The sequence below is a fragment of the Panthera onca genome, chromosome D3, assembly GCF_046562875.1.
Source record: "Panthera onca isolate mPanOnc1 chromosome D3, mPanOnc1 haplotype 2, whole genome shotgun sequence".
Taxonomy (NCBI): domain Eukaryota; kingdom Metazoa; phylum Chordata; class Mammalia; order Carnivora; family Felidae; genus Panthera; species Panthera onca.
This window is the reverse complement of record NC_138350.1, coordinates 37054415-37078882: the sequence shown is the minus strand read 5'-3', so window position 1 is coordinate 37078882 and position 24468 is coordinate 37054415. Positions and strand designations below refer to the sequence as shown.

Below are 24468 nucleotides of genomic sequence, written 5' to 3'. Positions count from 1 at the left end.
GGAAAACTGGATATTCACATGTAAACAAACGAAACTAAACCCCTTATGCCACTCACAAAAATTAACTCAAAATGGATTAAAGATTTAAATGTAAGATCTAAAACTATAAATCTTCTGGAAGAAAACATAAGGAAAAAGCTCCTTGACTTGGTACTTGGCAATGATATTCTGGATATAACACCTAAAGCACAAGAAAAAAAACTAAAAATAAGCGAGTGGGACTACATCAAACTAATAAGCTTCTGCACAGCCAAAGAAATGATCAGCAAAATGAAAAGACAACCTATGGAATGGGGAAAAATATCTGCAAACCATATATCTAATAAGGGATTTATATCTAAAATATATGAAGAATTCATAATACCCAACAGCCAAAAAAAAAAATAAAAAATAAAAATAAAAATGGGCAAAGGACCTGAATGGACATGTTTCCAATGAAGATCTATGAATGGCCAACACATACCTGAAAAGATGTTCAACATCATTAATCATTATAGAAATGCAAATCAAAACCACAATGAATTATCACCCGTTAGGATGGCTATTATCAAAAAGTCAAAAGACAGTAAGTGTTGGCAAGAATGTGGCATAACGGGAATCTTTGTGCATTACTGGGAATTTAAACTGGTACAACCATTATGGAAAAGATTATAGAGGTTCCTCAAAAACTTAAAAATTGAAATACTATATGATTCAGTAATCCCACTTCTGAGTATATATCCGAAAGAAATAAAATCACTATCTTGAAGAGGTATTTCCATCCCCATGTTCATTGTAGCATTACCCACAGTAGCCAGGATATGTAAACAACCTAAGTATCCATCAATGGATGAAAGGATAAAGAATATGTGATACACATACACACACACACACACACACACACACACACACACACACAATCTGTATCTATACACAGACAGACACACACACAATGGAATATTTTTCAGCCTTAAAATCGAAGGAAATCTTGCCATTCGAGAGAGCATGGATGAACCTGGATGGCATTATGCTAAATGAAATAAGCCAAACACAAAAAGCAAATACCATATGATCACACTTATATATAAAATCTAAAAAATATAAAGACAAAAAAAGCCAAATGTATAGTAACAGAGAATAGAATGGTGTTCACCAGAGGCTAGGAGGTAGAGAAAAAGAGCTATTGATCAAGGGGTATAAACTTTCAGTTATAAGATGAGTAAGTTCTGGAAACCTGATGTACAGTATGGTCACTGTAGTTAATAATAGCATATTATGTACCTGAAATTTGCTAAAAGAGTAAATATCAAGGATTCTAACCACTCACACAAAGGAAAGGTAACTATGAGAGGTAATGGATATGTTAATTGATTGTAGTAATCATTTCAGTATACGTCTATATAGAGAGAGGCATCACATTGTACACCTTAAATATATGTCAAAAATAGAATACTTTTTTAAAAACAAAAGTAAACTGAGGTTATATATGTGTGTGTGTGTGTGTGTGTGTGTGTGTGTGTGTGTGTGTGTATACATCCATCATCCCAAGAATCTACTCCTAATAATCTATGTCATAAAAATGAAAGCACCATGGGAATGCAAGCTGGTGCAGCCACTCTGGAAGAGTATGGAGGTTCCTCAAAAAAACTAAAAATAGAACTACACTACAACCCAGCAATTGCACTACTAGGCATTTATCCACGGGATACAGGTGTGCTATTTCAAAGGGACACATGCACCGCCATGTTTATAGCAGCACTATTAACAATAGCCGAAGTATGGAAAGAGCCCAAATGTCCATCGATGGATGAACGGATAAAGAAGAGGTGGTGTGTGTGTGGAGTATTACCCAGCAATCAAAAAGAATGAAATCTTGCCATCTACAACTACGTGGATGGAACTAGAGGGTATTATGCTAAGCTAAATTAGTCAGAGAAAAACAAAAATCATATGACTTCACTCATATATGAGGACTTTAAGAGACAAAACAGATGAACATAAGGGAAGGGAAACAAAAATAATATAAAAACAGGGAGGGGGACGAAAATGAGAGATTCTTAAATATGGAGAACAAACAGAGGGTTACAGCAAGGGGTATGGGAGGGGGGATTGGCTAAATGGGTAAGGGGCACTAAGGAATCTACTCCTGAAATCATTGTTGCACTATATGCTAACTAATTTGGAAGTAAATTTTAAAAAATAAAAATAAATAAAATAAATAAAATTAAATAAAATTAAAAAATGAAAGCACCTGTATATAAAACAAATGTATTTAAAATAGTTATTCCAGCATTAATAAGAAAAAATGAAAAAACTTAATGCTCAACAATATGGGAATGCTGAATAAATTATGTTCATGGATGTTTACTGCTGCATTATTTGAAGACAAATTTGGGGAGAAAAAAGTTGATGTCTAACAATATGGAAATTTCAGAATAAGGTAGGGGGCAGCATGACTATGGAATATTAAACAGCCTTTACAAAGAATGAGCTAGACTTATCCCACCTGACTTCCAAGAGCTGCTGTGTGAGATAAGCAGGACGTAGAAAGCAAGATCCAGTGGAGAGAGAAGACACTGGGATGGGCCAAAGGGAAGTAGGAGAACAAAGAAGAAACAAGCTAAAATGAAGAAAAAAATAAAAATGCAAGGAAAGGCACACATAATAAATACACTAGCCACGCAAACCTGTATGAGTTTATCTGTATAACTAGTAAGAGGTTTGGGGACTTTGTTGCATTTTTCAGAACTAGATAATCCAATCAGAAGTAGAATTGAGGGTCTGGGCCTAGGACAGCTTGGACATGTCCCAGTATTCAGAGATATCCCGTGTCCTCTTTATTTTTTTTTTTTTTTTATTTATTTTTGGGACAGAGAGAGACAGAGCATGAACAGGGGAGGGGCAGAGAGAGAGGGAGACACAGAATCGGAAACAGGCTCCAGGCTCCGAGCCATCAGCCCAGAGCCTGACGCGGGGCTCAAACTCACGGACCGCGAGATCGTGACCTGGCTGAAGTCGGACGCTTAACCGACTGCGCCACCCAGGCGCCCCTCCCGTGTCCTCTTTAACAGACCAGAGACCAGAGATGCAGCAAAGCAGTGAGGGCCAGGTGTCAGCTGCTCCTAACAGGGAAGGAGAGAGATGGAGAAGAGGGAAGAAGCAGGGAGCAAAGCAGAAAAAAGCATTTAAAACAGAAAAGAGGTTGCCTCTAAAGAATGGGAGAGCTGGGGATAGGGAGAGCTGGGCATGAAGCTATTGTTTATTATCACAATCTTTTCTAAATTCTTCCATGTGTCATATAGTACAAGTATCACTTTGCTAAAAATAAAAATGTTATAAGGAAAATAAAACCCCTTGAGAGCCTACCATGTATCATATTTATTTTTACTGAATCAAAGGACCAAATACAATCAATCATACACTATATGAATTACACACATTAACTTTTTAGACATGCAACCTATTTTTCTGTCTCCTCTCTCATGTAAGCCTTCCATACTACTGGTGGGGTAGAGGGGTAAATGACTTGCCCTAAACTGGAAATTAGCAGTTGGGCAAAGATGAGCCCCCACTCACCTGAATCTGTCGAGTCCAGGCCCGCTGAGTCTATTCTATACCACCTACTTCTCACAGGGAGCATTAAGAAGATATGCTGGGAGCAGATCAGGGGAAAAAAAAAAAAAAAAAAAAAAAAAAAAAAAAAAAAAAAAAAACCTTGAAAAAACACAAAGTATCATAAAAGCACTCAATTACAACTTACTGCCAATGCTAATGCCAGATGCTAACATTTATCGAGGACCCACCCTAAGCAGACCTTGGTCTAAGGGGTTCATGCATGCTAGCCTGTGCTATTCTCAACAACCACCTGCCCACCCAAGACTTCTCCACCTCACGTGACAACTCTCTCATGCCAGTTGCCAGGAGCCAAAATGGACTCCTTTCCATGCACATCCACACAGTCAGGAAATCCCCTTGGCTCTACCTTCATAAGCCATCCAGAACACAGCCACTTCTCACCATTTAAATTGTGACCACTGTAGTCAGAGCTACATGGTCTCCCACCCAGTTAACAACAGGCTCCCTAGCAGGTATCCTTGAGTGCTGTTCTCCACTCCAGAGTGATGGTCCTAAAGCACAAGTCCATCAGTGTCAATCCTCTGTCCAGTCCCTGCCAGCCTCCCCATGTCAGCATAAACACAAAGTGCTCACAGGGCTCACCTCTTCTTCCTCACCCCCATCCTCTCTTCTTTGACCTCATCACCGACTACTGCCTCACTCACAACAGTCTCCAAACTTTTCCTTGGGCCTTTGGACCATTCCTCTAACTGCTCCCTCTCTCTGGAACTCCTGCCCACGTATCATCCACTTTGCTGGAATCTCTCCTCATGGACGCTGGTATCTGACTAGTCAGAACTCCCAGTACTTCTTACTCTGCACAGTTCGTTCTTTTCCAAAACATTTATTATCTTCTAAAATTCTAAATAGTTTAGCCATTTTGTGTGTTCATCAGTTACTGACTGTCTTCCCCCTACATGGGTGTAAGCTCCACAAAAGATCTTGGCCTGTTTTGTTTACTGATGCACCCAAGCACCTACATCAGTGCCTGATGTCACTAAGCCCCCCAATAATTACTTGTGAAACAAAGAAACTAGGTACTATACTCCAGATGTTGAATGATCAATTTGAAATAATGCCACTACATAATCCATCAATTTTGTAAATCTAGTGAAAGAAAAAAAAAAGACAGAGGGAGAGGTACCACCTTATCAAGAAAAAACTAGCTTCGGGGTGCCTGGGTGGCTCAGTCAGTTGAGCGTCCGCTTCAGCTCAGGTCATGATCTCGCAGTCCGTGAGTTCGAGCCCCACGTCAGGCTCTGTGCTGACAGCTCAGAGCCTGGAGCCTGTTTCAGATTCTGTGTCTCCCTCTATGACCCTCCCCCGTTCATGCTCTGTCTCTCTCTGTCTCAAAAATAAATAAATGTTAAAAAAAATAAAGAAAGAAAGAAAAAACTAGCTTCAATTCTCCTATATTTACACCATTTTTAAGACTGTTTACTGCATGTGCATGGGATCATAGGAGATGCAAGGAAATGTTATTTGCAAATGTAATCACATGAAAATAAAGTTTATACTCCCTTCAATACACAGAAGGAAGTAGCTCATTCTTTACACAACTTATTGTTCTCAAAACTTTGACACACGTGTAAATTTCTTCCCTTCCCCTCTGTTCCATTACTTTATATAAAATATATATAAACTGTTACTTCCAGGATTACCTTGGATAATAAAAAATGATCACTCACACACCAACAGCCTTATTTTGCCCATCATATACTCTGTCTTATTCCTATTCATCATATCTGCTTTCCAATATTTCACCATATATATTTTTCTGGTTTCTTTTGGCAAAGATGACCAAAATAGTTGTCCCACCCTTACTGACACATAAGGGAGAAGAAGAGCATGTGTGTGCAGTGTGAAGATATACATAATGCAAAAAGGTCAACTCAGCCCAGGGTCAGGGATATTTCTCTTAATTCTAAAAAGTGTAGTCTTAATAAAGTGATATGTCTGACACAAAACTTGTGACATGTGTGCCTAAATACCCAAGTTACTGTTCTCCGTGCTAAAAATACGCACTGCAATATGTTCGGTGCATTAATTTCAATCACAGATCTCAAAAAATGTGATTAGTAGTAGCAACACTTGAAAAGCTGAAGTAACTTTCACTTGGGGAGAAGTAAATCATAATTAAACACTGTAAAAAAATCGAGACGTGACTATCATTTTCTGCTCCACAACAGCTAAATACATTACCATATCACATGGGTATTCTATATTCAGTTTTCCTTTTGATTATTTTTATAATTTAACCCCCAGGGATATTATCTTCAATAAAGAAGCAGAAAAGGAAACAGCATTATAAAATTACTTCTTTCCCTAAGTCATATAATAAGTATTGTGCAAGACCAAGACCTGAATCCAAGTTCTTCTAGTACTAAAATTGGCATATTCACAATACATATTAATCAATGTTTCTTTCTCTGGGTTAAAACAAACAATCCAACCCATATGAATTAAGAAAAAAGAATGCAATTTTGAACTTATTACAGTAAATAAAGATGGGTCACATTCTAAAACTGAGTTTTTGGTATTAAAGTGTTTAGTAAAGAGAAAGTATCTCCCAAATGAAGATTCAAGCAGAGCCCCCGCTTTATAAGATTACAAAACTCTTTTTTTTTTTTTAATGTTTATTATTGACACACAGAGAGAGACAGAATGTGAGCAGGGGAGGGGCTGAGAGAGAGGGAGACACAGAATCTGAAGCAGGTTCCAGGCTCTGAGCTGTCAGCACAGAGCCCGACACGGGGCTCGAACTCACAAACCGCGAGATCATGACCTGAGCCGAAGTTGGACGCTTAACCGACTGAGCCACCCAGGCGCCCCAACAAAATTCTTTTAATATCTTTCACACAACTTGTAAACAATTACTATGCAGCCACAGACTATTACAAAGCCTCAGGGAGCCCATCATGCAAACCAGCGTGGCCTGCCACAAGCCTCCAGAGAAGTCCTTGACTGCACGAGGCTGGCCCTGGATGTCGGCAAGGGGAGCTGCACAGCAAGGGCGAGTGCAAGGTGTCACCAGGCAGGGGAATGGAGTGGCCCATCCTGCAGCCTGGACACTGGGAACCTCATCTGCCACCACCCACTCGCTTCATTGGTGCCTCTTGTCCCACCCAGAAGAGTCCACGCTTCTCTCTACAAATGAGGTGCAGGAAGGTGTGGACTTCATACCCATGCTGCAGCCAACGAACAAGGAAGCACCCACTTTTCAAGCAGAAAACTACTCCTGTGACTGACAAAGTTCAACAGTGACCTTCCCTGAGAAAGTAGTGCATTTCTCAGCATGCATTTACTCATTCTTTTTAGGAATAGCATAGAATTCTGCAGTGTGCACCTAAGTATTTTACCCATTTGGGGCAATATTAAAGTTAGTGTTTATAACAACTGACACTCAGTCACTGATAGTTACTGAACAATAGCTATCTGCTACTAGGTTCTAAATGGTTGATACTTAGAGAGTCCTTTGGTATTTACAACACTATTGTCATTCCCATTTTACAGCTGAGAAAACTGATACAATAAATAAGTTCACATGGCAAAAAATGGCTGAGCAAGGAGTCAAAGCGGGGTATTTCTGAACATTTGTTTACTCAACCAAAGGCATCAACATTTTAAGTGTAAAAATGGATGCTTAGGAATTCTGAAAAGTTAAACAAAAAATTCTGAATAAGCCTGAACAGCTAAACCAACCAGACTGAAGTGAAATTCAGATGAGCCCAGACAACAAACAAAGCGAGGACAGGAGTACATCAGGAGGCAGGACTGATGAGAGCCGGACTGAGGCCCATTGTCCACGGGCCTGGCCAACTCCAAAACAGTGCATTCCACATCTCTGAAAAACACAGTGCAAGACACTGGGGGACAAGCATTAAAAACAGCAAATGCAGGCGCCTTGGTGGCTCAGTCAGTTAGGCCTCCTACTCTTGGCTCTGGCTCAGGTCATGATCTCGCAATTCGTGAGACAGAGCCCCAAGTTGGCCTCTGTGCTCATAGCACTGATAGCACATGGTTTGCTTAGGATTCTTTCTCTCCCTCTCTCTCTGCCCCTCCCCTGATCGCACACAGGAGCTCTCTGTCCCTCTCAAAATAAATAAACATTTAAAAAATAATAATAAAATAAAACAAAGCAAATACACAATATTTTACTTCAAAAACTACTAAAACCTCCTACATCCTACATTATGCCAACTACAGCAAGCTGAGCAAACTAGTGTTGATTCTTGCTCCTTTTTGTCAATAACTATGTGTAGTTGTTTTTTAAGTTGTTATAAAAAAAATGAAAGTACCAGAACAAGTGAGCATCCTGTCTTTATTTCAAATATCGCCCAAAGAGCCCAAATTGAAAAATCCATATCAAAAAAAATATTAACATGAAACAATATCATAGTGTGACATCATCAAAATCATTTTTACAGTTATATTGAAACTTTTCACATCTGAGAAGTTTCATAACTCTTTTTCTGCTACTGTGTCTGTTAGAACAAAAAATTCATTGTTCTGGGATGATTTTTCTCCTATATTTCTGTTGTTATGGTGACCTTCCTTAAAAGAGGTTATACACAAGGTGGCTGGTTTGGTTTTTGTCTGTCCATGAAAAAATAAAATATTGGCAACTCTCTTAAGCTAACATACAGTTTTGTTGGTATATAAAACAGCCCCAAAGCTGGGAGCCTCTGCTCCAGACACCAAGTATTACGAGTTTGGAGGACAGAAAAGAGAGAGATGGTTCTACAACAGAATGGAAATCACATACACATTTAACATAACTGGATTTCTGACTCTGATTAGGGAAAAATAAACAAATAAAACATTAGGCATGGCAACAAGAACTCAAACTCCCAAAGGCACCAGGGCCCCACAAGCCCATGACTCCTTCCTGTCTTAAACCCAGGACCACTTCACCTACTTAAGTGACTTGCCTGGCCCTTGAAGCCACCTTGAGCAACTCTAGAGAGCACCTCAATGTTTGCTCAGCAGCCCTACACAACCAGTCACTTTCTGCCCATGGGTTGAAAGATATGTTTCAGTAACAGATGGGAGCTGGATCTTCACCTCAAACTGGTTTATAATTTACTTTTCCTATTTGTTTTTAATCTGGCTAGATCTAAATAAGACCACATGAGACCTCTTTATATTTTAATTACACTTAGTCAAATCTTTGAAAAGGAAAAGGAAACAGTGCCACCTAACTGTATAACCAGCTTTGTTCTTAAGGGGTTTTTTACTGCATGTTAATTGTTCGCCATAACCATTTATTTCCAATTCATTTTTATCTCAACTGACTGGATATAATTCAGCAAAGAAAGCTCAGCAGTTGCCATCTTCTCAAAAGCTAGCAAAAATGTCAAGTTTCACAATACTTACATCTTAGAAAGTAACAAACCCTAACTCTTTTAGGTAAAAGAGCTAATGGGGAATTAACAGAGTAAATTTTATCCAACCAATCTTAAGACCTTTCATATGCATTTTCGTTATATGACACACTGAGATATTCAGAATGCTAATCACTTCAGTTTCCTCACAAAACCATTTCTTCTAGTATAGAAATTCTGAGTAGTCGATGGCCTACAAAACACCATGTTTTTATTCAACTAAAATTTTTTAAATAAAGACAAAGAGATTTCTGAAATACTCTGGCTAGGAGTGTACTGCCACTAATAACTAATAATAACTAATAATAACTAATAACCTTGAGAAACCACTATGTAGCAATATCAGCACATGTTTAAAACAAGTAATAACTGAAATCCATATGGATATGTTCTAAGAGTATGAAGTACTATAGAAATACCAAACAAACTTTTACAAGACACCTTATATAGAGCTAAATAAATGTGGAAGTTAGCCTAAGTTAAGAGCTTCTGCATCACGACCTTACACATTCTTTCACATTATGTCTACCAAATTAAACTACCATAAACCTTCCAAAATTCAAAGAGTGAATCTTAAATAATTTAATATGCCAATTTTCTCTGCTTCCTTTACATCTGGTCCAGTTGTATATTTGTATTAATTAAAAAACCACTGGATGCATTCTGCCCAGGTGTTTCTACATTTGGGTTATAGATACAGCATAAAACAAGAGGCCAAAAAAAAAAAAAAAAAAAAAAGGTGACAGAAAGCCCAGAGATCATATCAAATAAAAATGACTATAAAACCTGTGGGTCTGATTTCTGTAAACTACTTGGGAACTTACCAAAAGCTTTGCACATACAAGCAATAATCAAGAAAATGGCTTAATGCTCACCTCCAAAATCAATGCACATCTGCTAAAAAGACAGGTTCAGAGAGGCACCAGGGTTTGAATAGCATCCTCGAGGCAGACAGTGACAGAGGCCAAACCCACAACACACCCCTTCAGATTCCCATGCTGTCTGGCCCCATCCTCACTGTTGAGTGTCAAAAGCTAAGCCCCCCATTTGCATGGTCAGACCAGGACACAACTTTAATTTGTAGGTTACCAGATATGTTAGCCTATTCTCAACTCTGGTTTGCATCATGAGAAAAAGACTTCAAAAGACCACACGCCCTACCCTTTCAGCACAGTCTTTCACTATATCCGATTCTAAGTATACAGTGGCAAGCAAACTGAACTTCAGTGGAACAAGCCTTTATATCGCTCATGGACAGTAATGATTACCAATTATTTTTTTAAATTTTTTTTTAACGTTTATTTATTTTTGAGACAGAGAGAGACAGAGCATGAACAGGGGAGGAGCAGAGAGAGAGGGAGACACAGAATCTGAAACAGGCTCCAGGCTCTGAGCTGTCAGCACAGAGCCTGACGCGGGGCTCGAACTCCCGGACCGTGAGATCATGACCTGAGCTGAAGTCGGACGCTTAACCGACCGAGCCACCCAGGCACCCCTAATGATTACCAATTTAACAACAAAGCCCAAATCATCCAATGTGAGTATGAGTGTGGAGGTGTTTGGGTGCATATGAGTACACGGCACATGTTAACTTTCAGTCCTTGCAAGCACCATTCACAGACATCACTGTACTCTCTGAATTTTGACTGATGTCAAACCCCATTAAAATACTACTTTGTGGAAATTTAAGTCTTTGTTGTGGCTTCTTACAATCATATTCAAGCTGTGACAATGGACTGGATTCTAATCCTACCCTCCTCTCCCCCAAGTCTCAAAACATGCTCAGAGCAGCAACCTCAAAGGCAAGAAGGCAGCTTATAAGATGTAGATAACGCACAAATGAGGGGGACATATAGTTTGTATACAGGACTCTTACTGCCAAACCATACATGGGTAAGCCCCATATGCTAACACTAATTTTCTTTCTCAATTCCAGAAAGAAAGAAAGAAAGAAAGAAAGAAAGAAAGAAAGAAAGAACAAAAAAGGAAAAGAAAAGAGAAAGAAAGAAAGAAATAGGGTACTGCAAAGGCTCTCACTTTTAAAAGGTGAGAGTCTCTCACTTGACATTCAAGTATGTGCAAAAACTTTATGTTTCTCTGAACTGGGAGCATAATTTCATTTTGTATTTTAATCAAAAAGTACTTTTTGCAATGGTTTTAATATTTCCTGTCTTTCCTAGGAATGCAACTCTGTAAATTGAGGAAAGGTTTTATGATGTTTCATGCAGAACTTTAGCAAATATTTTCACCATTTCAGAAGATGATGTTATTAAGCACAACAGTGCTCAAAGACTGCCCTTCCTTGATACAATCCCCCATCAGCACTTTTATCGGTGAATTTATATATAATACAAGCTATCCAACTACTTCACTTTATTTTCTACACTAATCATGTCCAAACGTTTGGAGTATCATTTAATCATGAATTACCTTCCACTTATTTCTCCCATTATATTATATATGGACATCATAATGACTTTTTTGAAAGTTTGTGCAGGTAAATTATTTACCTAATAACTTCATTTCAAGATACTAAGAGGGATGTTACAAATATATGTTGTCAAAGGGTTGGTACAGTTGGAACTCCTGACCTATAAACATTCGTAAACATTCTTCTACCTTGGTTCTTCCTGTGTCTACTTCAACAAACAAGTGAAAAAGGAATATGGGTGACAAATACACCCTAAGCCATTTATTTAAGCTTTTATTTTATGCCTGGCCAGGGGTGGAAGTAAGTGTAAACTTTGGGTACAAAACAGAAATAAAGAAACTCCATTTGCTGTTCCTTCTTTAAAGGTTCTTTCACTTTTAGTCTCAGAAGAAAGACCCCCATTACCTGTAGGAAAGTGTGATCCTAAAGAGGGATATAAAAGGGGCCTGGGCCTTTATTTAGTCATAAGAATATTCATTATGGAAACTTTGAAGTGGATTAGGTAAAAATCAGAATAATTTAAAGAAGGTGAGTGGATTAAATCATCTCTCAAAGTAATTTATAAACTATTTCTTTTTTATTTTTGGCTTTGACTGACATGTTTAGTGACTTAGCCTGGGGAAAACTTGGAGAACATTTTTAATGCTCATGCAGAAGGGCATATATATTGGTGAATTTATTATTTTCACTTGTGATATAACACACAACAAGAACATTCAAAGATGAGAACAGAGACTTTTCACCGTTTCCAAAAAATGAACTCTCTTCTTTTGTGCTGTATGCCAACAGTGTCCACACAAACAATACCAAAATAACACAACCCTGAGACATCAGTCATCCCTACAAGGGGCTGATTAACACCTTGAACGTCTTCTTCCTTCTGTAACACCTGGTCTCTGGAGGGAGTGCTATATGATCCAGCTGACAATTACTAGAACTGGCATGAAGGTAACTCAACCCTGCCACTGTGTGACCTTTCACAGTCAGCTTCTATCCACCATCTGTGGAACACAACAATGATGCTTGTCAGCTATGGACTTGACAAAGATATTCTCACTAACTTTTAGAAGCACAGTTACTCCCTTGTCAGCACAGGCACTGATATTTTTCATGTCTCTCTTGTAGAGTCTGAGGGCCCACTCATTAGCACACACTGTCCCCTCCCAGCTTCATTCTGGGTATTTTCTGGACTAAATGGACAGAGTATCCAGTGCCAATGCCTGGTATGCAGCAAGTACCCAAAAATGCAGTTAAATAAATAAATATATGAATAAATCAGTGCATCTTCTCTGATGTGACACAGAGAAGCCTCAAATTTGAATGTGTCTCTGGTTGTGAGTTTCCTGAGGGTAGACCTGCATCTCAACATCTAACAACATCCTTCCCGTATCCCTTACATTCCACAGCTTAGCACATCCTTGGTCAAAGCAGACACTGAATAAACATCTATGGAATGAATGAGGGTACTCTTACTTAGCAGATATTTGTGTTACTGGCTTCATAATTCCCAACTGTGCAAGCACACAAAAGATTAATTATTACTCTAGAATAAGATTTGCCACGCTACTGAATACAACTTTACTGCAAAGCCTGGCTATGAAAACAAAAGCTGACATGCAGGAATAGAAAACAGCCTGAGCCGGAGCTCAAGAAGGCCAAATGAAGGGTCCAACTCTGCCACTACTCAGGTGGATCAACCTGAGTACATCAGGTCTTTTGCTGGGCTTTCATTTTGGCCTCTCTGCAATAAGGGATTTAGATTAGAAATATATGTGACAATTTATCCTTGTTATTAGTAGGAATTCATGAATTGGGTAAAGAACATAAAGCCATAAGACTACAGAGCTCAAAACCAAGTAATTTTATAAACTACTTACCAATATAGTAAATTTTCAGTTACTTTACAACTTGTTTTAGCTTTTGAAGCACTATTAATTTAGGTCTTTGCCACAGTTTGATTAACAGCTGTGACAGCTGTATTTGGCTAGTCATGGCAAGACAGAATCAGGGACCATTTACTATGATAAGAACGATTTTTTACAAGAGAAAAATGAGTTTTGAACTGATAAGCTCCTTCAAGTTAGATCACTTGTTTTGTAATTCATATTCTCACATAATGACTTTTGACCTTGGGCACATTGCTTAATACAACTGGATCTCTGATCTGTTATCTATAAAACAGGCTGAATTAGATCAGACTCAACCAGGGCTGATTCTCCCTCTCTGTCCTCTCCCCAGGGGACATTGGAAATGTCGGAAGACATTTTGGGTTGTCACAACTAAGTGGGAGGAGGTGCTACAGACGTCTGGTGGGTAGAGGCCGGGGATGCTCCTGCTAAACAGCCCACAGTGCCCATGGCAGCCCCTTAGAACAAAAGCATTTCTGTTGATAACAGGGATTGAGAAAAGTCTGATTCAGATTACTCCCAAACCCTCTAAAATTAAAAACAAAAATGGTAAGTCTAAATTGTTAAATGTGGAACAGCAGGAGCTTATTCGTAAGCTACGGTTGGTCTACGATAGAAGTTACAGCTACATGAGCTGAAACTTCTAAAAACTTGAAAGACAACTTACTTGGACATAAGCCCAATTTAAAACCATGCCTCCCAGCTTTACACTTTGTGCATCACATGGGTAATTAATGTATAACTGTACCCTCCACAGCGCCCTTTCTTTTTCCTCACCATTTACTCCACAGCAATGGGCATTGTTTGTTTTAGACACAGATGCCAGACAGTTCTGAAAAGACTGACAGTGATATCTTCTTGTCCTCACCATAGAAGAATAAAGTGGCCCTAAAGATTACTGATAACTGACTGCAGTAAAATGGCTGCGCATTGCCCTTCACACAAAACACAAAGATGGCAACAGCCGGCAGGGAGGACACGTCTGAACTGTATACAGGGTCTACACATAAGATGGATGCCAACTGACAGCTGCTAATTTACATGGGGTACAGAATCCAGCAACATGCCCTACCCTATTATCTTTCTAACAATTACCAAGTATCTGTGACATTCAATTAACAAAACCAATGAAGTATACTCATGGCCCTACACAGAAGTCTATCACCTTGAAAATCACCTATGAGCCTTGGCTTGTTCCAGGTGCACTTAGCAAAAAGATGTTCTCCTGTGCTGGTCAAGACTTCTCAAATTCTTGGTCTGTTAGCCCTAACAGTTCCTATTCTAAGCTCAGCTGTATGTGTTAAGCTGCCAGAGAAACATCCACATATCTTCTTGAAATAAAACCACAGCAAGCTCACAGTTTTAGAAGAGGAAGGGGAAAAATCTTTTTTCTAACTATCCTCAGAAATGGAGTGCATAAAATATAGATCTGGAAGTGCTATCATGGCATCTCTAATAATTCACCTTGATGATGTCTAAGACCAGAACTGAAGGGTATAATGACAGGGAATTAGAAGAATATCTTTTGCCATAAAGCAAAAAGAGAAAAACCTTTACATTCCCTTTGATATGTGACCATAATAATAATAAAATGAGTGGATGAAAGGTCAGCTCTTACATTTTCCATCGAATTGAAAGTCTCAGCTAGATACGCAACAGAATCCCAAAATGCTAAGGATTTAGTGGCACTCCTTTTCTATATGAACCTGTCACTAATTGACTCAAAATCATTCAATTTTTATTTACTGCTCTCTGACATATGTCAGGAAATTCCTAGGCTTTACAGAGACATGGTGAACTGAATCCAAAAAGTTCCCTGGGACACAAAAAGTAAGGCTCCACCCTTCAGAGTGAAATAGCCTATGACAGCACATTGTGCAGGAAACTGGGGGTGGGGGTGATCCAGTTTTTGGGAGACTTGGAGGCTTCTTGGAGGAGTAAAATTCACAGCAACAAGAAAGGCAGATACAAATGTGCAAAATCCCAAAAGCAAGAGAAGACACTGTCCCCCTCCAATCATAGGTGTCCATAGGTGATACAAACTCTTAGACATTTGATGAAAAACATATATATTAACAATGGAGACATAAAAAAATTCCATAGAAACATGACTGAAAGCTTTAAAAAGTCTAGGTTCAACCCAAATTTTGATAACCTCAGCCCCCTACACAAGCATATGCCTTACAGAGTCACAGGGCTGGGCCCAGATTCCCACTCCTAACTCCCAGATTTAATCAAGGCAGACTTAAATGGGGAGGAATTAGTGGAACAAGAAACTGGTATGTTTCTGATATTCCTCCACCATGATAAATAAGACCCCACAAGTCAGAGGTTGTAAAATGACAGCCCACAACTGCATCTAGTCTGCAAATATACTGTCTACCTTATTGGCGTCCTAAAAGGTTCAAGCCAGTATTTTTAAATAGGGTATTTCACATTTTTAAAAATGCACATATCTGGGGCACTTGGGTGGCTCAGTAAGTTATGTGTCAGACTTCCGCTCAGGTCATGATCTCACGGTTCACAAGCTCAAGCCTCACGTTGGGCTCTATGTGGACGGCTCAGAGCCTGGAGCAGGCTCTGCTTCCTGATTTGGTGTCTCCCTCTCTCTCTGCCCCTCTTCTCTCTCTCTTTCTCTCTCTCTCGCTCTCTCTCGCTCTCGCTCTCGCTCTCTCTCAAGAATAAACGTTTAAACATTTTGTAATCATTTAAAATGCAGATTTCCAATCTGAGGGTTTTGGGTGTTTTGCTTGTTTGTTTGTTTTAATATTAGCTACCCCTTTAAGCCATATAAGACTACTCCCTACTGTTTCCACTGCACTGAGGGGATTTTTCTCCCTTCCCACTGCCCTTGTTCTTACAGAGCTTCCTATGATAGGGGCATCTGGGTGGCTCAGTCAGCTGAGCGTTGGACTTCCACTCAGGTCGAAGACCTTCAATCTCATTGTTGGTGAGGTAGGGCCCCACACTGGGCTGGGCTCGCTGCTGTCAGCACACAGCCTGCTTCAGATAGCTGTCCCCTCTCTCTCTGCCCCTCCCCCACTCAGGCTCCCTCTCCCAAAAATGAATAAACATCTAAAAAAAAAAAAAAAAAAAAAGGAAGAACTTTCTATGGTAGACAAGTATCTATGCCCAGTTTTCAAAGGTGAGAAAACAGAAATCAAGAGTGCTTTGTGAGTTTTCTTCTATCTGCCTATTTCACTCAGGCCCCTTACCTGCCTGGCCCCTTTACATACATCCAAATTGGTGACCCTGGATTTAGGCCTTAACTCCATTTGCCAAAGAGTGCCAACTCAGTGTACACATGTCATATAACACAACCACATCGAGTTGTCTCCCTAAAAATAGCCTATATCCAGCAGGTCCTTCAGGGGAAAAATGATCAAAGCAAAGTTACCAAGTCTGCTTCTCACCAGTCGTTCCCATCTACTGAAGTTCGCCCAGTTTCTCATGCATGGCCAGACCTAGAAAACCAAAGGCAAAAGCAGAACATCTGCTCGACTATGAACTGGGCCTTGCACTGGCATCAGTGTTAACCTGGATCCACTTATACAGGCCTGGAATCATGTCTATCATCTGCTCCTTGGTTTTTATTTAGAAACAAATTTCATCAATAATGACCAAAAGCAATTTTTTAAATGCTGTCACTCAAGGAAGTCTCATCTCCAACTCTGGTGTACTCATAAGAGAAGGAACCATGAAGGTAAGCAATGGCTTACAGTCATAGGACCAAAGAACTTTGAAGGCCTGGCAGAGTCTCCCAGTGTTAGGATCAGTGTTGGGACACCGTGGCATAAGGAAACTGAGTAGTAAATGGTCCATGTGGTACATCCAGTAATTTTAGACCTCTTCATTCATGACTGAAAATGCTACCACCAAGGCAGCTTGACAGCAGGCTCTGAGATTACACGTATTTGGGTGCATGTGCCCATTTGCAGACAGACTGGATATTCAAGTTCAGGAGGTACATTGGGTCTGGTGTGAGGTGTGAGCCAGGCAGAATACAAAAATCCTACAGCCAAAGAAGAGGGAAAGACCACATCTGCTAAACTTCAAAACCCTGTGCCCAGCACAGTGCTGGATAAATAACACATATCACAGTGACATTGAGTTATCTCCCTAAATATACTTTATATCCAATACGTCTTTCACTGGAAAAATGGTTAAGGAAAAGTTACCAAGTCTTCTTCCCACCAGTTGTCCCCAGTTTCTCATGCTAAAGATCAGGGGAAAACACTGGATTCCTTTCCCCTATCCTTTAATCTATCAGCAATTTTATAAGATTCTACCATCAAAATACTCCCCAAATCCTTCCATTTCTACTCATCTCCACCCCTACCTCCCTGGTCCAAGCAGCAGGACTCCCACCTAGACGCCTGCAGTGGTGTCCTAATTGGTCTTGCCACCCGCACAATGTTCTGTAGAAGGCAGCCAGAGTGGTCTCAGGGGACATAAAGCAGGCCATGTCACACCCTGTTCAGACTCTCCAAAGCCTTCCCATGGCAAGAAAAATAGAATGTATGATCCTCAGTATGGCCCCTACGGGCAGGGATCATGCTCTGGCACCTCCAACTGTACCAGCTGCTCTCCCGGGTCGAGGGAGGGGGTGGTGGGAGTGGGGGGCTTCACATGTGTGCTTACCTCTGCCTAAACTTCTTTTTGCCCTGCTCCCTACCCAGCTAGCAGCAGCTACTCATCCTCAGAGAGGACTTTTATGACGCACAAACCCATATAAGGCACTCCTGTTGATCTTTCTCATAGTACACTTGAAAGTTTGTCCTTCTACATTTATTTGGAGTCTGTTTCATATCTGTTCCCTCACTTGACTATCGGCTCCAAGAAGGCAGGAGTTATGTCTGTAGTAGCCATCCCCATACACAGAGCATGCAACTGACACCAAGTGGATACCCAGCAAAAATGCCTTGCACCCATTTGGGCTCCTTCATTCATCTCTCCCTCAAAAGGACAGGGAGTAGGGCAACAATGATTTAATCTAAAAGGCTGTCATAATCCTAAAAGCTAGCATAATAGCTTACACACCAAAGCACAGTGCATAAAAAGTGTTGTGCTGTCCATCTGTCCCTCTAGTTAAATATGGTCTCTCTAGCTAGTCACGGTGACAAAGAAAGATGCGTGCACTTCTGCTCCATTGCCCACATCCCACACCTGATACTTTCCAAACAATTAATCAATTATTAATTGTGGCAGCGACCACACTTTCATCATTTAAGATCCACCTTCAGAAAGGATGCATAAATATTCTCCACAATGTCTAGCTTCATTAAGAGAACACTCTTCACATGAGCTGAAATCGATACAAAATGAAGAAAGTTTCAGCAGGTGACGCTGAGCTCTACTGCAATGACATCTTCCCCGAAAGGCACACACAGAGCAGGGGAGCAGGGCAGTGACAACCGATGGAATCAGAGTAAATGTTTCATTTTTCCACTGCTACTGTGTAAAGTTTGTTGTATTTGCAAAATCAAACAGGGATAGATTCTTCTCAGGCACTATTCTAAGAGAAAAAAAAGTAATGCAAATGTTTAAACAAAAGATAATATTACGTGTGTCAATGAAGATTTTCATTTTTCCCGAGTATGTTCTAATTCATTGTTTTTGCTTTATTTTGCTGAAGTACAAGATAGTATCTATATTTACACTACTTACTGTAAGAGTGTGTGAACAGTCCATTGGGGGTTTTTTAATGAATCTAAATAGTTTTCTTCACTTGGAGGTATGTGCCTATAATAAACTATGCTCAAAATATGCTTACCAATACTGTAAGATGGAAATGCTTTGGAAACAAGGAAAGACTATTCATATTAAAGGGGACATCTACATCCCTGAAACGGACAGCAAATGCTACCAACAGCTCACGCTGAAGCCTTACCACTGAGATCACCTGGTGCTAGCCAAGTTCAACCACACCTTCTCAGTTGGGGTTTTTCATCTGCAACTGATGAGACTTAACTCAGAGTTTCCTGCAGAACCTCCTCCACTGGCATCCCTATTACTGTTGACGCCTGGTTTTCCTCCCCCTTCTGACCACTTCTTTGTTTCTCTCACTGACACTGTCACTGGGTGCAGCCCACAGTCCTGGACCTGCTCTCTCACCTCTGTGCTGATTTATTCACCCTGTCTCTTTTACTGTCACCGCCATTCCTGGCCCAACATCACAGTTGCTCTCTCCAAACTCACCGCCACTTCAGTGTCTCTTTCAATTGTGCATTTTATAAACTGATCTTATCTGCTCCACCCCCCGCCCCCCCTCCTCAACCACCTACCTGGCTCTCCTGCTAATTTCCCCATTTTAACAGCAGCATTCCTTCTGAATTAAAATACTTGATGGAAACAATGAACACTTATCTGTAATTTTCAAACTCTCCTTCAGCTCTAGAGAAGAAGTAAAGACGTGTGAAGGAATGGAGTGGGAGCAGAGAGGCTGGGGCTCCTTTTGCTTCCTTGGTCAGACTGGGTGGCCTAGTGCTTCCCATACAGCCTTACCCCCCAGTGGCTTCAGGACTCCCCCTCCTTCAAGGTAAGAACTCCAGAGCTTTCCATCTGCAAATCTCCCTTCATAATCAGAATGATCCTCCTGACTGCTGCTTTTATCACCCCATGCCTCTGCTCAGCAGCTGCCTGCTCACACAGGGATTCAGTCCTACACATATCTGTTGTCTATGCACTTAACCACTTGTCAAGTACCATCCCAGGCCGCAAAGGGTTATTATCATTTAAGTTAAAAAGCTATGACTACAGGGGCGCCTGGGTGGCTCAGTCAGTTAAGCGTCCGACTTCGGCTCAGGTCACGATCTCGCGGTCCGTGAGTTCGAGCCCCGCGTCGGGCTCTGGGCTGATGGCTCAGAGCCTGGAGCCTGCTTCCGATTCTGTGTCTCCCTCTCTCTCTGACCCTCCCCCGTTCATGCTCTGTCTCTGTCTCAAAAATAAATAAACGTTAAAAAAAAATTTTTTTAAAAAAAGCTACGACTACAGTCCAAAAATATTCCAAATAAAAAGAGATCTAAGGACCTGTTCATACCCTTACTGAACACATGTTACTTAAAAGGCAGACACTAAATTGTGGAAAATATATAAAACTTTTTTGATGACCCTCATTAATGGCAATCATAGTTAATAACACTATATTTATTGTATATTTGAAAGTTGCTAAGATAATAGATCTTAAAAGTTCTCATCACAAGAAAAAAATGTGTAACTATGTGTGGTGATGGATGTTAACTCGAATTAATTGTGATAATTATTTCACAATATGTCCATAAATCATCATGCTGTACACCTGAAACTAATACATTAATTATATCTCAATTTTTAAAAATAAACAGGAAATGGTAAAATCTAAAGCCTGGACCATCAAAAAAAAAAATACCTGTTTTTACATATGCATTTATAGGTGAACTAGGGAACGTGGAAGCCAAAGGAAGGAAGTCTGGTGTGAAAATCAGGGATGCCTTCCCAAGAGAAGAATTACACTTGATCGTGAAGAATAAATGGTTTCTAGTTTGGGACGGTAGGAGCTGATGGGAAGAGCATGTACAACCACAATTCCCAATGTGGGCACTGCAAATAATCTTTCTTAGTCCTAAACAAATCATAATCATTCCTTTTGAGGAGTGAAACCCCCTTCTCCCTCTTAGGCCCCCAATCTCTTCTTCCTTCACCCTGTCAATCTATGGAAGATCCACACACCTCAAGACTCAGCCCAAGACCCAACTCTGTGTTCTTTTCTGATCACTCCAGATCCCAAAGACCCTGTCCTTGCCAGACTCCCTGACCACTATCTGTTTCAGACTGATGGCATTTGATTATACATTGTTTTAGTCTCGAATCCTCATGTTCCTATCACATTATTTTGTTTACAAACATTTGGTTTGCATGTTTTATCTACCCAACGCACTAAAAGCTCAAGCTTTTGGTGGTTTGTCATACAAATGTATGAACATACATAGTAAATGGCTTATTGTACAAATGACAATTGAAATTTTTATGATGAATTAGAAGTGTAATTTAAGATACAAATCACACAAGTATCGCAATGAAACATATAGGTAGGTGGTAGCACTCACCTAAGATTCTTGTGATCAACTTAAAACCACACATCTCCTTAAGGTAAAAAGTAAAAGACATTTCCTTAGTTTTCTTTCATCTGTCTTCACCAGATCACCGTCTCACCAATTCCTTTATTAGAAAACAGATTGAGAGCTCATAGTAGAGGTAAACCAATACTGCCCCGCAAAGCGCTGAATAAAGAATTCCACAGTCAAGAGCTACAGGAGATACAAACTCATCAATGTACCTTACAATCTGAGAGCATAATCAATAGCATTTGTAAGCTCATCTCTCCTGCTTAACAATCACACTCCATGTGAATATAGCAGAATCCGATCCACTTGGATGTTAGAGAAATCTCTCCTCTTTCAAACTCTTTCTCCTGATTCTAGGATACCATGAAAAGACATTTTTAGCATCTTGTGAAGAGCTAAATGCATTCAAAGTCTATATTATCAAGCATCAAGAACAAATTCCACCTGTTTCCCATTCTAACATTTTTGAGTAAAGGGGACTAGAAAACACCAGGAGACCTCACTACCCTTATTTCAGGAAAGGAGTGAAACTGGAGGCTGCCCCCACGCCTTCTAGAACAGCTCCAACAGTTCAACAGGGATCCCTCCAACAGGGATCCAAGAGACGGTGCCACTTTGGGCGTGGAGACCAAATAACCCTTAGTGTGAGTCTCCTGGGCATGGAACCGCCCCAGCAGGGCAGGTCACGGTGACCAGACTGAACTCCATGGGGCTTTCACATGCGGGAGTCTTAACAATGACAATGACCAGACCTTCCTTCTATTTAGTTTTCACCTCCAGGCAGGGACAGATTAAGAATGACCCTCTAAGTGGATAAAGGCATATACAAAATAAAGTACATCATATGGACTTTAATCAAAGACTGCAGGATTTAAAAGGCAGGCGACAAAAGCCACCAGAATTCTCCCACCTTGGGGAAAGGCTTCCACCAATCCCGCAGATAACTGCGGCGCTGGCCCAGGTGTCCCCAGGTCCGCTCGCCTCGCCCTCGGCCCATCTCCGCGAAGAAAGCCCGGGAGGCTTGGGCAGCGCTCCCCGGGGCGTAGTTCTGGGCTTGTGGCTGGCTCTAGTTAAACAGCCACAGATTGGCGAGGCGTCCCCCAGCGCGCACTTCCTCCGCTCCGGCCCCGGGGCTGGGCAGAACTTGGGAGAGCACGGCCAGGGAGGAAAAGGGGCTGGAGTGAGGAAGCGCCCGAGGGTGTCTCGGCCGCAGCCTTGTACCGCCACACACGACAGCTGTCGGCGGAGAAGGGGGGAGACCGGGGACGCCCGCCCCGAGAAAACAAAAGCCAAACGCCCACCGCCGGGCGCCCGGTGGCCTGAGGCCGGCTTGGGACCGCCTGGAATCCCGCCCCGGCCCTCGTCCCGCGGGCCGAGGCTGAACCGGCGCCTCCCCGCCCAGGTGGCCGCGCCGACACCCCCGGCCCAGGTGGCCGCGGCGGCCGGGAGCGGGACGGTACGGGGCCACGCCACGCCCGTCCGAAGTGGGTGACAAGTGGGGCAGCGCCTCGCGCGGGGAGCCCGGCGCGCGCCCGGCGGCGAAAGAGAAAGAGAAAGAGCCGGCGCCGGGAGGAGGCGACTCCTAACCGCCACCGCCCCCTGGCCCGGCCCGGCCTCGCCGCGGGCGACGCGCACGCCCCTCAGTCGGGCGCGGGGCCCGGGGCCAACCCCGGCGGCGGCGGCGGCCGTGGGCGCTCACGCGGTCCCCCGACCACACGGCTCGGGCTGCCGCGTCGTCCTTACCCCGAGCAGAGTCGGGCCGCCCGCAACGCCGACTCGGCGACAGGCCGGCGGGGCGCGAGCCGGAGCGGCGAAGCTCGGCCGGCCCAGGCTGAGGCGCCGCTGGCCCCGCGGTGCCCGGCGGGAGGGGCGCGAGGGTGCACGCGCGGGGTGGGGGCGCGGGAGCCTCCCCTGCCGGCCCCGCGCGCATGCTCCCGCCGCACCTGCCTCGCTCCGGGTTCCGCTCCCCGGGGAGCGGAGTGGACGCGGGGCGGCCGCTCGGGCTTTCACGTGGGAGGGAGGTGGCTGCGGCTGTATCTTCGAGTGCGTCTTTCCCCTTATATGCTCCCCGGCAAGGAGTCCCCCAAATCTTGGCTACTTCCTTCCTGACCCCTACCCACTCGTGCAGTGGTGTCCCGGGGCGCTCATCCCTGCTTCATCCCAGCTCTTCGGATTCACCTTCCAAATGTTCTCAGGCCTCTGGATTCCTCTCTGTTCTGCTGCTCCTTCGGATTTTGCAACCTCCTCTCAGATGCCCCTTTCCCGCTCTCGACTTCCCTACACACCGGTCTGCGGATACCATTTCAAAATAAAAGAATACTCCTTCTGAGCGGCTAGAACAAATGGTTACTGACCCTGTTCTAGCTGCTTGAGATTGAGTAGGAAACAGGAGCAAAGGAGTTCCTGCCCTCAGGAAACTTACAGTCTTACAGGTTAGTGTTAGGCTTTCACAAAGCATCGTTGCAGGTTTGGAGAGAAACTTATTAAATCTTTTATGTTGGTTTATGTTTAAAAGTAGCTGGTAATCGAAGACTGTATTTTGTGACTTTTAGATGTAATTTTCTTTCATGGAGGTGTCTTGTGTAAAAATTCTAGTATGCAAATAATAGCTGTCAGGTACAAAACAAATATTAGCTTGCTTCCAGCAAGAAATTCAGTGATTTAACATGATTAAGAATAATAACTTCTAAATGATCTTTTTGGTTTGTTGTTGACTACTGTAAACCAACAACTAAAACTTTCATTTTTCAGGTGAGACTGGTCCGTTGGTACAAACACCAGTTAGCGTTTTTACTGAAGAGAGAAATAGAAAACCCTTTGCTAATGCAGTTTTTCAATTAGGAACCATGATCACAGAAATTTATAAGTACACATACACACACAGCTGTGTTCTATGCTCTAATCAATTAAGAAAAACATTTCTGGCAAAGAAAAAGAAAAGGAAGCAGAAGGTATCAGCATAGAAGAGAACATTTAAAACAGATCTAATGAAGTGGTATACTTTTTTCATCCATTTAACATGTTTATGATAAAGACTTTATAGAGTTGTG

At 41.8% G+C, this 24468-nt stretch overlaps 1 protein-coding gene across 5 annotated transcripts in view; it reads right to left on the bottom strand.

Moving 5' to 3' along the window:
* L3MBTL4 (L3MBTL histone methyl-lysine binding protein 4) overlaps window positions 1–23278 on the bottom strand; it is a 447733-nt gene extending 424455 nt beyond the window's left edge. For 2 of the 5 annotated variants that reach the window (XM_078435406.2, XM_078435407.2), the window contains exon 1: window positions 23162–23277. The gene's annotated coding sequence lies outside the window, so the exon portion shown is untranslated. Of the gene's footprint in view, window positions 1–21400; window positions 21495–23161 lie in introns of those variants that run through there. The other 3 variants (XR_013551279.2, XM_078435404.2, XM_078435405.2) reach the window with 3 other exon arrangements.
* Between the last annotated feature and the right edge of the window lie 1190 nt (window positions 23279–24468).